Below are 15,761 nucleotides of genomic sequence, written 5' to 3'. Positions count from 1 at the left end.
AGGTTATCTAGCTGGAGGTCAAGGCTAAAGTCGTGGATGTGCATGGGACAGCAATGCACAGGGCAAGGCTCCTGTGAGTGGCCTCACACTTGGTCCCTACCCTGTTCCCATCCCTGCCACATGGCACTGAACCACTCAGGAACAGTCCCTCTGGGGGAGCAGCACCACCAGTGCAATCCAGACCCTGCTCCCTGTGTTGTACAGGATGAGAAAATGGCACGGAAATGAATGGATGTCTGGGTGCACACAGGGTGATGCAAGCTCTAGGAACTGAGCTAAAACTCTCCATTCAACCATAGAAAGGAGCTGGCACCTGCCCTGCTTCAGCCTGGCTTCCAGCCACTGCCCTCCCACAAAACCCCACGGGTGCACCCAGCACCCCCAGAGTGAGGGCTGGCACCGGCACCCACTGCCTGCGCCAGCATTTGGACCCTGCCTGGTTCTGTCCCTATGTCCAGGTTCAACCGCACAGGGGAAAGGGCTGGAGCGACTCCTCCCGGCATTGGCTGCCCAGGGGGAGTTTTCTGGCAGTGAGGGAAGCAAGTTTATTTACAGAGCAAATGGATTTTGGAGCAGACAAACATCTGAGCATGTGAGCGAGGCTGCATGGGCAGGGGAACGCGGGGGCTCCTCCTCCTGAAGCGCCCTGGAAGGTTCTCCTCCTTCACTGAAGGGGAAGGAAAAGGGATTTCAAACACAGCTGGAGGAATGGAAAATACAGCTTTTCTCTCTTTCTCTTTTCTTTTTTTTTGTCAAATTGGGATAATCTAGGATTATTGATTGTGTTCCCACAGGCCAAGAAGCCTGTCTACCATGCTCCCCACTGTGTTTAGGGCACCCCAAAGGGCATCTCATGCACACACTCACTCCCATTTTACATTTCTCACCTGCCTACCACCCCAACCAGTCCCAGGGGAGGTGAGAAACAGGGAAAGCACAGGCAAGAACAGGGGGGAGAGCATTTTCATGGCCCAATGGTGAGCCAGTGCCATGTCACAGCAGCTGGGGCTGCGGATACTGCCCCAGCCCAAGCTCTGTGGAGGCCTGGGAGATGTCCCATGGTGGAGGATGCTCTCTCCAGCATCTTCCCTTCATCCTGATGCTGGAGGGAATGTGGATCAGGTAGATTACACAGGTGTGGTGCCACAAAGTATATCAAGCACCCCTGAGTGGCTCCAGGATCTGGTACTCCTGACAGGCCCCCCAAGGCTGGGGCTTTCCTAACCTGCCCTGAAAAAATGTTTGGAACCCAATGTCATCCCTGCCAGCTCTGGGGGGCACAGATGCGACCTTTCCCCTTGTTCTCCTTCCCCCTCTGCTCAGGTGCAGCCTGGACTGCTCTGGGATCAGATGTCCTTTGGCCTTTCAGATGTATCTCGTACCTGCTGTAGCCCGTCCCCGCCTTCCTCCCCCTGCTCTAGTGCCTGCTCCAGAAAAAGTCTTGCAACAACTTTGGCTCCCCCTTCTCCCCAAATCTTCCCATGGGAACACAGGCAAAGGCTTTTATTTTTAGAAAAGCCATACATACATAGATATACGTGTGTCTCTGTGTGTGCGTGTGTGCGTTCAATTAAAAATAGCAGAGCAGTCAAATTCTCCTGCTCCTTTTGATATGCCACAAGGGAAAAGATCCTGGTGCTGAGATCACAAGGAGCAGCTGACACCAGTGCTCGGGATGTCTTTTGATCAACTCCACAGATGTGACATGTCCCCATTGGCAACAGGGATGGGTAAAAATAAACTCCTGCAATCTAATGCTGCTGAGCTGCCCTCTCTGGGCACCGCAGGGGCAGGACTGCCCTGGCACTGCCACACTGTGGATGCTCCCAGCTAGCACAGGTCAGGAATGCCTAAAAACTCAGACTGGCCTATGTAGAGCCCCCCCCTCAAAAAAAAAACCACAGGGAGAGCCTTTGCCCAGTGCAATCACCCGCACGAGCACATGGATGGGCACCCCAGCACATGGTCACAGCTCCAGCCAGCCCCCTCCGCCAGACAGTGCCATTTAACCCATCCAGCCACCAAGGACCTGAATCTCCAGGGGGAATACGTCACTCTGAGCTTGGAATCCATCACTCCAAGCACCACTAGCCCAGCACAGAGTGCTGAGAGTGAAGTCCCTCTGGGCTGGCCACAGGGAGTGGGGAAGGACCCAGCCCCCTACCCAGGGTCGGGGGTGGCAGCGGCAGTGGGGAGGCTGCCTGCGGGCACAGGACCTCATCTGCTCTGATTTTCCCTTTTCCCACCCTTTGCATTTCCTGCTGCCTTGGGAGAGGAGTGAACTTTTGTTCTAATTTTATTCGGGAGTTTGTAGGAAGATCAGCCATGGGTTCTTGGTGTGCAGCCAGCAAACACCCATGGAGACATGCTCAAAAATTCGGAGGCATCCTCCAGCCCAGACACCTGGCCTGTGTGTGCTGCAGCAAGGCTGCGACCAGAAAGCTGCTGGCAGCTCATTGCAGCGTGTCTGATGAATCCCTGCTCCGGGGAGGAGAGATGCCCTACACAGCAGCCACCATGCCACACACCTCCATCCTTTGAGGGAGCAGGAACCCAGACCTGGGCATCCTCTCTGGAAGCAATGCCATGCTGGCGGCTGCACCTGGCAGCCAAAGCTGGAAGGTGAAGGGCATTTGAGGAATGACCTCCATTCAGAGGCGTCCTCCTCCACTTTCCCTTAAAGCATGAACCAACTCTGACCTCAGCCCCAACTGAGATGCATTTGCAATTCTAGGACAGAGAGGCAGCTGATACTCGCTCACATGTTGCACGGAGCTTCCCTCTGCAGAGGGGGGTTAGTTCCATCTCCCTGCCTGACAGTGAGAGTGGTCAGTGTGGGCCACTGTCTCTTATGCCCCAGGAGCTCTGGTACGTGGGCAGTCCCTGGTGGGAGGCACATCCAAGGATGCCCCGTTGAGCACAGCTCCGTGTTGGCTCCTGATGCTGTTGGGACAGCAGGTGAGACATTTCCCTTTCAGTTCTTTCCCCTGTTTCAGAGCAGTGTTAACTCTGGTGCGGGAGCATGAGAGGTCTTATCACCGCAGAGACATAAGGCTCCTCTCCAAGCCCAACTCTAATTCAAATATTGGATTAGCAAGACAGGAAATGTTTTCCTCTTTTTCAGTGTCAACTTGGGCTGCTCAAACTAAATCCCCCTGGTCAGAAGGACTGGAGAGGCTGGCTGGGGCTGGGCTGCTGGCTCCCAGGGGCAGCCGGATCCATGAGCCCACCGAGAGCAAGAACCACAGCCCTGCCAGGCAGTAGCAACCTAAACCAGGGCAGGCATGAGAGCTCAGCTCATTGTCTGCTGTGCTGAACTGGCTCAGGGAGCTGGGGACAGGGCAGTGACCGTGACAATGAGACCTGCAGGTCCTCTCCTCTGTCACACCCTGACAACAACACCGATAGAAATTTCCCTTATCTGCAAAACCCTTGGGTCCAAACCCTTGAAGTCATGGCCAAGTATTTTGGAGTGAGCTCTGAGCATACTATGATGGCACACACACTGTGCTCATGCTTAGTCAGGCTGCAAAAGTTTCAGCCTCTGAAGTCTGCCGGCGTGAAAGTGCTGCTGGACACGGGCAGCACCTTCACGGGATCCTAATCCTGCCTAAGCCTGGGAGGTCAGCTCTGCATTGCTGCCTGCAGACACAGCCCCAGGATGCTTTGCAATTGCCTTGTCACTCACATGCCGCTTAGCTGTGTGGAAAAAAAGGATGGAAAGTGGCAGCTCCTTGGAGGGGCCAAAGGAACCAGCCAGAAAGAGGCAGCCCACCTCCTCCTGAGGAGAGAAGCAGTGACTCAGCCCCGCGCAGAGCCGCCTCCCTCCCCACAGCCAAGTGCCTACTCAAAGCATTAAGAGATAAATATACATCCACACGTGCTGGAGACAGAGCCCCAAATTAGCCAGTAGCATTTAGGCTGGGACCCAAACGAGCAGAAGGTGAGAAATGCCGAGAACATGAAGTGCCAGATCCCGCCAGCCCTCCCTCGGCCCCACGGGCAGTGTCGGATCCCAGCGCCCGCCTTCGCAGCCGGATGGGGAGTTTCTCCCTCCTTGCCCTCACCCCAGGTTTGACTCTAAAAAGGAAAGAAAATCCCTGGGCAGGGGTTTTGGAGAGAGCCGTCTGGGCTTATCAGGGAAATCCGTAATCACAGACTGCTTGAAATGGGGATTACAGCCGTGCAGGGAGATGGGCACCGCGAGGCTGTTTCACTGGGATGAGCTCTCGCCGGGCAGTGCAACGGTGGGCACGACTGCTCACCCAAACAGCTGCTTTGGGCAGGGGGAGCCCCACTTGGGCAGGCCAGGATTGGTTCCTGCAGACCCCCAGCACCCTCCCAGGCTGTTCCACCACCAGAGTGGGGAGGCGCCGGGGACGTGACCCACAGTGGGACCAAACCCAGCCCCATCCGCCCGGGGGTGCAGCCCTGCTGTTCCTGTGGCTGCCACCCATGGGACAGGGTCCCTGTGCAGTCAGGCCACCAGCACCCTGAGGGGGTGAAGCTGGGTGCTGCCAGCCTCTCATCATCCCCAGGGATGCGCCAGCTCCATCCCAGCCCAGAGGGACCCATGTGGGGCAGGCAGTCCTGCTCCAGTACTGGGAAGGAGGGCAGAGGTAGGAATGGAGGAGAGAGCTATAAATAAGTGTAAATACAGCAAGGAGCCACCTGGCCAGAGCTCTGAAGGTCACCAGTGTGTGCCAGCAGATAAGCAACCCCCCCCTCCCGAGTGGCATTTGACAAAATGTCACTGTGAATGAGGGAGAGGTGGTGTCAGGTTGTGACTTGGCCCCACTGCCCCTTGACACCCCACGATATTTATAGCCAGAGAGCCCCAAAGTGAAGGGTGAGTGGTACCTTCCTGGGAGGCAGTGGAGGTGAGGGGACCCTGCCTGCAAACCCACCAACTGATGAAGTGCAGGGGGGCACAGGCAGGGCTTGGCAGCAGCAGACTGTTCCCTCATTCAGCTCTCTCAGTCTGAGGGGAAAGGCACACAGGAATCTCCCAAGCTCCCAGGTGGCACAGAGGCATGCGACACCTCGCTGTCCTGCCAGGAGCAGGGCATTTTGCCCTCTGCACTCTGTTAATTTTTAATTTTTTTTTTTTTTTTAATTTCTACTCATCCAACTTAACAGTTCAGCCCAGCCAGCAAGAGGCAAAACCAGCACCCGCATTTAAAGCCTGGGCAAACCAAACAGAAGCTTGATCCTTTCTTCCACTGGAGCTACTCAAAAACCTTGTCCATACTGGTGCAGCACGTGGGGCCCCACTCCAGACACTCTGTGCCAACACAGGTTGGACTCAAAGATTGGAGCTGATGATCTTAGAGGCCTTTTCCAGTGTAAATGATTCTGTGGTTCTGGGGCACACATGGAACAGCCACCCTCCCAACATGGCCTGTGAAGTGCCGAGAGGGCACAGGGGGTACATCGGGCACCCAGTCCCAGGCACCAGCAGGATGAGGCTCCGAGCCACAGCCTCAGCCTGAACACAGTCTCACTTGCTGACTTTTGTCTTACATTAGAAGGGTGTAATTAAGATCAACCATGAGATGCCAGTAGTAGGAAATATTAAACATTAACTGCAAACAATAAACATGAACTTGCCAGGAGTATCTTTGATATGGAGGAAAGATGGAAGAAATTGCACTAAACTGTCCCTGAGTCACAGGATAGAAAAAAGGAGCCTGAGATACTGGTAATAATGGCCTGGATAAACAACGTTCTGCTGGAACACTTTAAACAAAGGTGTGTCGGGATTAAGAAGAAGGGCAGCAGCAAAGTATATCGCGGGTTACAAAGCTGCATATCTACACTATACTCAGCAGCCATTTATTTGGGCTCTAGAGAGTTCACTTTCTTTCTGCCTGAGCTTCAGGACAGACCAGCCCAGGGCTGCAAGACCTGCTGGTGCCATAGAAGATCCGTGGAGACCTTGCAGCCCCTGCACAGAGCTCAGAGCACCCCCAAATCCAGCACCCCTACAGCGCCAACATCAGGCACAGGCAAGGGCAGGTGGTTGTTGTGCCCCGTGCAAGGAGCAGACACAGCAGGGAACGGGCTGTTCCCAAAGAGCCATGCTCCTCTCTCAACACCACCTAATGGAAACAGCCCCGTGCCAGACGCTGCCGCTGCCGTGTCCTGGGATACGGTCGGCCGGGCAGAGGGCTGTCCAGGCAGTGCCAGCACACCTGGGCACACACAGCATGTGTCTCCCCAAGTGTGGCAGCTTTATCCTGCATCCCTCCAGACAAACAGCCATGCCAAACCTGCCAGCAGCCAGCCTAGCAAACACCACTCACCCCCCACTGATCCCAGCACCACCAAATATGCCCTGCCAGTGGCTGCTGCCAGCCTTGTGCCCGTCACCAACGGGTGCTCTGCAGGCAGTGGGACTGGCACCACTCAATGGCATCAGCCAGGCAGAGCACCCGCCTGGGCATGAACGCTGATGGTGTTTTCTAAGAAGTGCCTTGTTATCTGCCCAAAACCAAAGGCAGGACCAACAGCCAGCAACCAGCAAAGCACAGTGGGAACTGAAGAGTCCCATCAGCTCAGAGGGCTCCAGCCCTGGCATGTAACCCCATGGCCGTGGGGAGAGAGGCAGGAGCAGGAGCAGTCAGGGGGTACACAATGCCCACCTCGCTGCAGCCTTTCTCCAGTGAGGCAGCACAGTCTCTGCAGGGCAGGGACAGAGCAAGGGGTGGCACAAGATCCACAAGCTCGAGAGGCTCCACACAGATGCCCTACAGGACAGGGAGCAGTGGGGACCGTGGCTGAGGCCAGGGGGGCATCGAGACCCTGAAACTCTTGGGATTGCTTCCACTCACAGACCCACAGCTGGAGCTGGTAGGAAATGCTGTGGCTCCATGAGACAAGCTGGGGACCCCTATGAGTGGGGGTACCCTGAGCTCCAGCCAGGCTGGCAGCACAGGGGGCCAGGCTGCACCACAGGAGGGAATAAGTGCCTGACTCACCAAGGAGCTGACTATTAGCCAGCTCTGCAGGTCACAAAAATTCCCCATGATGGCAACTCCCTCCTTTGAAAGGAAAACATGAGGGGGTGATTATTTTCAGCCCTTCCTCTTCTGATGTCCCTGCAGCCAGCAGCCACATGATTGCTGTGGGCACAGGGATGCCAGCAAGGAGCCTCCTCCAGGAGCAGAGGAGGAGGCGCAGCCCTATCCCTATACACCCAGTTTAGCTCCATGGGCACTGTTCACCCTGGCACTGACAGCTCTTCACCCCTCTCAGGTGGCTCCAAGAGCAAATCCCTGCCTGAGGCAGTAACTGTCCCTCCAGCTTCCCACGGCACAAGTGAGGTCAGACCTGCAGTAGCCTCAGAGAAGGCTGAGCTGAGCCACTGCCCGCAGGGAGCGTGGTGGACATCACCACGTCATGCCACACTGGGTCCCACTCCAGCTGTACCATCAGGCCCGGCCGCAACCGTGCTCCCTACTCACAGCCACAACCTTGGGATGTTCTACTGTGGTGTGCTTGGAAAGCTCACCCTCGCTTTCCAGGAGCCACAGCCGCAGTCTGTAATCCTGGAAATCCCTGAGCTACTCCCAGGCACTGGCAGAGTCAGTGCTGGGAAGCCGAGAGGTTTTTGGGGCCTGTGGGCAGGCAGCGGGGAGTGAGCAACTGGAGGGGCAGGATCTTGGTTGGGCTGGAGCCACTCACCCCACAGTGTCACCAGCTCTGGGGCTGCTGACTGGAGGCTGTGAAATGACAGGGAGGAGGGAACTGTCATCACTGACATACCCTCCTTCCTGGCTTGGGACACCACACACAGGGCTCTCCGGGTGGCAGTGGCTCGGCAGACAGCCTGGTGGGAGCTGTAATTCCCAGCGCATTCTGGCACTCAGTGTTATCCACGGCTGTGAAATGGGAGCTGAGGTTAAAGCCAGCCCGTGTCATGCCTGAATCCTGCCCCTTTACATACACATCTGACAAGCGGGTGGAAAGAACCTGCTGCCCGCCGGACACTCCAGCCCGGTGTCACCCCCCTGCCAGGTCTGTCACCATCGTCTGCAGGATGCCCTTCACCTCCCCAAGCCTCAGGCGCCTTTTCAGACCTTGTGAGGAGGAGGGACTGTCTGGGCCCCTGCCAGGAGCACTCTCAGTCCCTTTTGCCAGGGAGGTGGCAGCAGGGGAGGGAGGAAAGCACGTCTCCTGCCTGCCTTCCCACCTGCAGGTTTTAGAGAGGTGCTGAGGCCTTCCCTGCCAGGGAAGACAGGGCAGTGTCCTGCACTGTTTGGAGTTGCCTGTACCACCGGCAGCAAAGCAGCCTCTTAGTGCTAATCAGGACGAGGTAGGAGACGGGGAAGGTTCAAGCTGGGGTTAAGAAGGCGCAAGGAGGATCTTCCCGCATTAGCTTGACCTCTCAGAGAGTCCAGCCCTGACACTCTGCCACCACAGAACAGTCCAGTGACACGCCGTGCCCTGCTGGGGGTCAGGGCACCACCACCAAACCCGACCCACCAAGATCCTCCATAGACCCTTTGTCCTGCCCAACACCGTCTGCACTGGCCCTTCTGCCAGGGGGGTCTGCAGGACCCCATGCTGTGCCCAGCTCCCACATGAAAAATGAAATTTTCAGCTGGAGGCACGAGGTCTCAAAGGGTGAAAACCACTGTGGAAAGGGCAAACCCACTTGGATCTGTCCGTACCCTCTCACTCAGCCTTTCCATGCTTGCCCAGACCCATATCCCAGCAGGGGTGGAAGCATCAGTCCTGCCAGGCGGTCACTGCTGGCTGCCCCTCTCTGTGTCTATCAAATGCTGCAGGCAACAGGCAGCATTGCCTGTTCCAGCTGCTGCTGCCCTGCACAAGGCCTGGCACCCCATGGCATGGCCATGCTGCCTGCACCTCGCTGCTCTCCATCACAAGGGCCCCCTGCAAAGGGACGTAGAATTGGGTCCCCACACCCTATGCCCTGAACTGGGGGCTGCCTCTTCTCCCTGCTCCTGCTTCACCCAGTAAATTATTGTCCCTTTTCTGCACAGTGCCCAGAGATGTCATGGCTGGAACAGACCTGTCACCACCTGGTGTGGTCACTTTGTACCTCTGCTCCAACACGACTCTGCCCAGAAAGCCAATGAGGAAGGGCAATGCTGACAGCTGGGTATTTTCCAGGTGGGCGTCATCAGTGCTAGGATGCCACTAATATGAGCTGATTGGCAGTATTGATACCATTCCAATTCTGTGGGAAAACCGAGGCAGGGTAAGGTGAGACAAGAGCAGGTCCCAGCAGGTCCGTGACCACGGGCTGGGTACACACTCGCAGTTGGATGGATGGTGGAGGTGTGATCCCTGAGCAGCACCTCTGGGCCAGCCAGGCCGGTGCTCCTGCGCCCGCTGTGCTTCCACCAGCACAACCTGTTTGGCCTGGGGATTTCCCAGTGCCGCACCAGCCGGCACGAGGCTTTGCTGCATCCGGGTCCACACCAGAGCACTCAGGGATGTCCCAGCCAGGCCACCTGCCCTCAGGGGCCCAGGGCTCTGTCCCTGCTTTTTGGCTCGGCAGGAAGCATTTCTGGGAGCCGCAGCCTGGAGCTGGTGCTGCCAACCTGCTTTGCCCGGTCTTCCCGCTCTGCAAACAACTGACTCACCCTGGAAAGAAACTGCTCCAAGATCTCCAGATAGAAAAATCACTACGAGGGCAAAAGGCTCCTTCAGGAGCACATGCAAACCCACATACACAAAGCTTTGTGCTATTTCAAATTCTCACCTGCTGGGGACCACACCTTTGCCTTCCTCAAAACCCCAACAGACAGGCTCCAACAGGGCAGGAGAGGAGGGGTCCAGCCGCTCCCTGCTGCAGCGTCTGAGGGCTGGGGCCCCTCTCCTCCTCCTCCCAAACCAGTTGGGGTGAAGCCTACAATCACAGCTTCTTAACTTAAATCAGACCCTTTTACCCACTCCATGTGCTGTGCCAGCTCCCTCATGACCCTGCCTGGAGCTTGCCTGCTCCCAAGCCTTGTCCCCCCTATTTTTGATCCAATTTAAACCAGGGATCAGATAAAGCCAGAGACCCCAGGGCAGGCTGGCCTGAAATCCAGACCCAAAATCTGGATCTGACAGCCTGCCCAGGAACTGGCTGCCTCCAGGTTGGGAGCATTAGAGCTGGGAGTCCCCTCTGGTGTGCAGGAAGCCACCTCTGTCCTGGCAGTGCCATGTCCCAGATGGCCCAAATCCCAGTACAGGGCTGGTGGGAGCTAAGGCTCCTTCCTGGTGTGCCACCTTCATACACTTTGCGTGGCCCCAATGCCTGGCAGCAGCTCCCCAGTCATGTGAGCAGCTCCAGTTAGCAGCCCCACCACCACCACCTTCTGTGCCTCGCTTTTATCCATCCATCTCCCCTCCACAGAAGCCATCCGTCTCTCTCGGCTGCCTCTGCTCCCTGTGTCACACGCTGCCATGTGGGAGCCTGGCCAGGTGTCCTTGGGCAGAGGCTCCAATGTCACCTTGGAGGGGGTCTGGCAGGAGGCAGGGCAGCAGGGCCCGTGGCTGTGCTCAGCACGGCACCTTCAGGGGACTGGCTGTGATCCTGCTGGGACACAGCCTGAGCCAGCACCCTCCCACCACTGCTGGCTGCAAACAGCCACCCCTGCACCTCCCAGCCCCTGGCAGCACGGAGGGAGAGCACAGAGGACACGGTGGGCACACCACCACAGCGAGCACCCCCCTCGGTGCCTCCATCAAGTGCCATTCCCAGCCCCGGCTGAGCAGGTGGAGCCGTGTGTACCCAGACCCGGCTGAGCCATGCTTGCTTATGCAAACCACAACGGGAGCTGTTTCAACTAGTTGGACTGCTGCCTGCTAGTCAGGTGCCTTTCTCCTCCTCCTCCTCCTCCCGAAACGGCTGCCAGTCCCCTGCAGGCAGCTGCCCAGGCTCTGTCCCCACGCTGAACACGCTGTGAACAAGGGGCTCTCCCCTTCCCCGGGGTGCCCCAGGGGGTGGGGGCACACAGGGCTCACTGTCCCCCACCACGATGTGCTGTTACCCCCCAGCTCAGCTGTGAACCAGCTTTTCACAGTCCTTGAGGTGTCCTCAAGTGTCCCGGTGCCACAGGCAGTCAGGGGGAATGCTGTCCATGCACAGCTCGTGCCCACACGATACCCACCATAGAGTCCTAGAATGCTTTGGGTTGGAAGGGACCTTAAAGATCACCTCGTTCCAACGCCCCTGCCATGGGCAGAGACACCTTCCACTACACCAGGTTGCTCAGAGCTCATCCAACCTGGTCTTAAACACTTCCAGGGATGGGGCAGCCACAAATTCCATCGTGCTCGTCTGGGAGCAGGGAGGACCCACAGAGCAGCAGTGGGGAAGGGGCTGTTTGCCCCATTGCTGGTGAGTTTTGCCCAGCACTGTGCCCGCACTGGCATTTCCCACTCTTTCTGCATCCTTGGGGGAGTGCAGGAACCCAAGCAAAAGACTTCCTGTGACCTGCTGCAATCAAAATTTGGAAGGATGCAGGAAAAAAGTCATAGTGCTGTGAGCCACAAAAGAGGGCTCTGCCAGAGCTGGTCACCATGTCTGTCACCAGCTGGCTCTGCCACACTCACATCTCATGGCAATGGCTCAGTGCTTGGCTTTGCCTGAAGAAACTCTCCCCAGGCTAGGAGGGGAGGAGCCAGCATCTGTTCCAAACAGCCTCTGACATTGCAAAACAAGGGAAAAAATCCAGATCCGAGCACCAGGAATCTTCATGCAAATCTCAGCATTCCCAAACCAGCACCACCAACCTCACACTCTGAAATGCCAGGAAACCTGCAGCTTGGCTTTGCACAGGGCTCTCCAGCTTTGCACAACACTCTGGCCTCTCCTTAAATTTCAACACGGATTGCAGGGAACTTCATATGCCACCAAATGAGTCAACGGACGCCCGGCAGCCCTGGCTCCATCGGGGAAATGTTCCCTCACCACCCCCGGCTGCTCCCAGCAGCTGCAGTGGCACAGCCAGGGCAGCCGGGATGCCGTGGAGGTTTAGGCACCAGATGGATCAGCAGCTCTGTGGGATGAGGCCTGCAGCTGTGCTGACAGGCAGGATGAAGTGAGATGAAGCCAGCTGCCCGCCTGCACCGGGGCTGTGGGGCTTCTGCCACGGCTGGTGTCCAACCCAGGAAGCCCGGGTGGGAAAGTAAAGAGAGGGAAGTGCTGCAGAGCAGCCTTTGTTCCACTCTGGGAAACGGACAGGAATCAGCCAGCCCAGCACATGGAGAAGAGATGCCATCCTGGATGCACCCACAGCAGTATCAGGAGTGGCACAAGGGATGGCTCCATCCCTGTTTCTTTACTACAAACTTTTGTGCAACAAAATAAGGCCTCTGCCAAATGCAGTGGGCCCCAAGCCAGCTCCTTCCAAGGCTTCCTGGGATGCTCTGCTCTGTCATCCCTCGGCAGGTGCCGAGATCTTGTGCAGTTACTGGTTCTTCTGCTTGGGATGCTTTTCCAGCTGGTGCTGGATGTCTTTGACGAGCTTTTCTGCAAAGGTGGCATCAAGCGGGAGGAGCGGGAAAACCTGCCTGTGGTGAATGGTAAAACCCGCTGGCAACACCGTGACGCTTCTCCAGACGTTGTGTCTAAATATAGACTCCTCATTTATTATCCTGCAGCTGCTGGATTCGGGGCGAGAGGAGCGAGGGGCTGCACTGATGTTCCCCTCACCCATGGCTGGGCACTGCCTGGACGCATCCAGAGGCTCATACTGGCCCAAATAGGGTGCAAAGCATAAAAAAAAAAACATGAGCCTTCTCTCTGTGTATCTCCTGAGAAATGGGGCTGGTTTGCTGGTGAAAATGCTATGAGTGCAAATCCCCCACTCTGCATCCCAGAGGGGTTTAGGGATGCGCTGCCATGAGCAGGTCCTGCATGGGTGAGATGGGACTCCCCCTGCTCCTGGTGAGAGGAGCAGTAGCACTCAGGCCTCCTGACAAAAGATGAGAGGCTTTCCTATGGTTTCCCTGCTGCCAAAGTGCAGGGATGCTTCCTCACCCGAACCAGCCAGTGCTTGATCTGGCTGCACTTAATGTCTCCCTGGCACTACAGGCAAGGGACCATTTCTGCCAAGCACTTGGGTAACACCAGGATTTATCCCTCTGTTGCACATCCTGGGGGAAGGAGACATACCCCAGAATTTGCTGGGGACCTGTGGCCTCTGTGACACCTGTGACACCAAGGTTTTCCTGAGAGACTCTGTTCACATATAGGAAATGAGGTGCTGGGGAAGAAGTTGATGCTCAGGGCAGAGCAGGGCGGATAGGAGAGGATGGAGACTGCATTCTGCATGCCTGGGAATGCACAAAATCCTGCCAGGCTCAGCTCAGGGCCACGGTGTGAAGGTGGTTGCCATGGGGCCAAGGCACAGGCAGGAGCAAACGGGGTGAAGCTGTAAGAGCTGTTCTGGGAGGGCTGGCATGAACTGGTAGGCCTGCAAAACCTCCTGCCCAGGCACAGCAAGCTCCCAGGACCTTTCCTGCTGCTCTCCAGTGGGGATATTGGAGCAGGGCCTGTGTGAGAGGCAGGAGGGGCAGGGAGCCACACTACCGTGGGTAGCCATCAAGCTCCAGGCCGTGTGCTTGCTGCCTCCACCACTGCATCTGAGAAAAACAGGTAAAAAAGAGGGATGCACTGCAGGCCAGCCAGGCTGGGCTGTGGCGCTGCTGGCTGCTCACAGAAGCCACCCCCCCACTCCTGGCGCTCAGTCCCATTGAGACAGGGCCAAGTGGGATGGGAACTCCAGGCATCCTGCCTCCTGCTGCCGGGGCTCTCGGCTGGCCGGTTCACGCTGGGACATCTGCTCCCTGGGTGGCCAGGGCGCCCTGCTGCCAGCACTGCTGGACACCCTGCCCCACCACCACAACACTGGCCAAAGGACACAGCCCTCCGGCTCCACAGCCCACTGGCATTTCCCCTTCAGCCACCCCACTGCCCAAGGGGAGGCTGGGAAGCAGCAGGGGACAAGGGGTTAAGGCATTAATCATCCCTGCTGGAGAGTGGATGGACCCACGGCACTCGCAGGAGAACCAGTCCTGCCCCCCACACACCCTGGTACTGGGACCACTCAAGGGTCTCACAAGTTGTGGGGAGCTGCCTTACCCTGCCAGCAGCCAGGCTGGCAGCAAACACTCCCTGGGGAGAATGGGATCAAGCGGTGGGAGAAGCAAAGGGACACGTGATGCCCATTGTGCCCGTGCCACCCCCTGCTCAGGTGGGGATTGGGAATCTGCCGGCACTCCTGCTGCACACCCACCCTTACACACCCATCGCTGGCACAGGGAGGGTGCAACACAGACACCCTGAGCATCCCCCAGGCAGGGGCAGAGGTGACTGTCCCTGCTCCAACCATCTCAGCCACTGGCTGCAAGCTGAGCTGGGCAGCTGCACAAGCAGTTCAATGTTCACAGGCACAAGGGGTCTCAGACCCCAGGTTGGTGCCCCCATAGGAGACAAGCAGGACAAGACGTGGGGTTCATTGGAGGGCAGCGGAAAAGCCACCCTCCGACTAACAAGTCCTTGACCCCCACGGAGTGTCCGTGGGGGCTGCAGTGAGGCTGTTTCTGCCAGTGGCCCATGGGGACATGCAGCAGCATGGGAGGGGGCGGGCAGGAGCACGTCTAAAACCTCCCTGTGCCTTTGGGGCCTGCTCCCCCTTCTCCCCTCATTCTCTTTTCAGGAACCATCCTATGCACAAAGATTTACAGAGACCAAAAAAAAAAATCTCCAAATGTGATCTCTGGATGACCTCCTCCTCCTCCCTGTGCTGACATCTGCTGAAGCAGCAGAGAGGGGCCGCAGGGACGCCCTGCTTCTGCCTCCCCCCTCAGCCCCAGAGGCCTTTCCCCTGCTTTCCCCAGGTTCACGAGGGGCATAAACCCTTGGGCAGTAGCTGGTATTTGGGTAACAGGCCACAGAGCACTGGGGATGCAGAGCTGGGAGCACGTGCTGCTGCTGTCCTGACAGACAGACAGCCGTGGCTGTGGCTGTGGCTGTGGCTGACCATCCGTCCCGACAGCGCATGCTCCAGCAACTCTCCCACGGCCACCAGCAACACCCCTGGGACCCCCGAGGCCAGATGTGAGGGGTGGTAGATGGGGGAAGAGCTCAGTGGGGAGCAGAGCTTGCCAGCCTGCAGCTCTGCCCTCCCTGCCTGCAGCTCTGCCCCCCTGCCTTCAGCTCTCTGGGCTGGGGGACTTCCTACTGCTTTTTCCCCACTCCAGGACCACAGCTCATTGGGGATGCTGACACATGCTGGATGAGGCTCTGCTGCTCTCCTACTGGAAGGAACCCTGTGCCCATCCTTGATGGGTTATTTTGCACCAGGCTCCTTCACCCCTTGTCTGCCCTCCTCACCCTTCTCCGGCTACCGACTGTGACCCTCTCCCACCTTTCCCGCAGGAGGATTTTCCTAACGCCCGCCAAGGGATTTGCAGGTATAAAGGGCTCTCTGAGTGCTAACGGTGCCCGGGAGCCGGCTGGCATCCATCTTGGCAGAGACCCACTGCTGTCCTGGAGACACCTCTGCAAAAATCTCACCCTGTGACTGTTGGTCCCGGCCCCAGGCAGTCCCTCGCCCCGGCCATCACCCCTCGCCAGGGGCACTGGTCCCGTGGGAGGGAGGCAGTGCCTGGGCAGCCAGCACAGGGGACATCCAAAGAAGGAAAGGAGTTGGACGGATGGAGGAGCCGGCTGGGCTCCCTGGCCATCCAGCCCATACTGTAAAAGGAGTGGGAACAGGGACTGCCCAGCT

The 15,761-nt window shown here is 57.6% G+C and overlaps 1 protein-coding gene across 1 annotated transcript in view; it reads right to left on the bottom strand.

Moving 5' to 3' along the window:
* PPARGC1B (PPARG coactivator 1 beta) overlaps positions 1–15,761 on the bottom strand; it is a 49,124-nt gene that overhangs the window by 17,409 nt on the left and 15,954 nt on the right. The gene's annotated exons all lie outside the window — the stretch shown is intronic.

This window comes from Empidonax traillii, unplaced genomic scaffold, assembly GCF_003031625.1.
Source record: "Empidonax traillii isolate 1590-97213 ecotype Southwest subspecies unplaced genomic scaffold, ASM303162v1 scaffold22:size5013007, whole genome shotgun sequence".
NCBI classification, from domain to species: domain Eukaryota; kingdom Metazoa; phylum Chordata; class Aves; order Passeriformes; family Tyrannidae; genus Empidonax; species Empidonax traillii.
The sequence above is the reverse complement of the archived record's forward strand: the minus strand, read 5'-3'. Positions and strand labels throughout refer to the sequence as shown.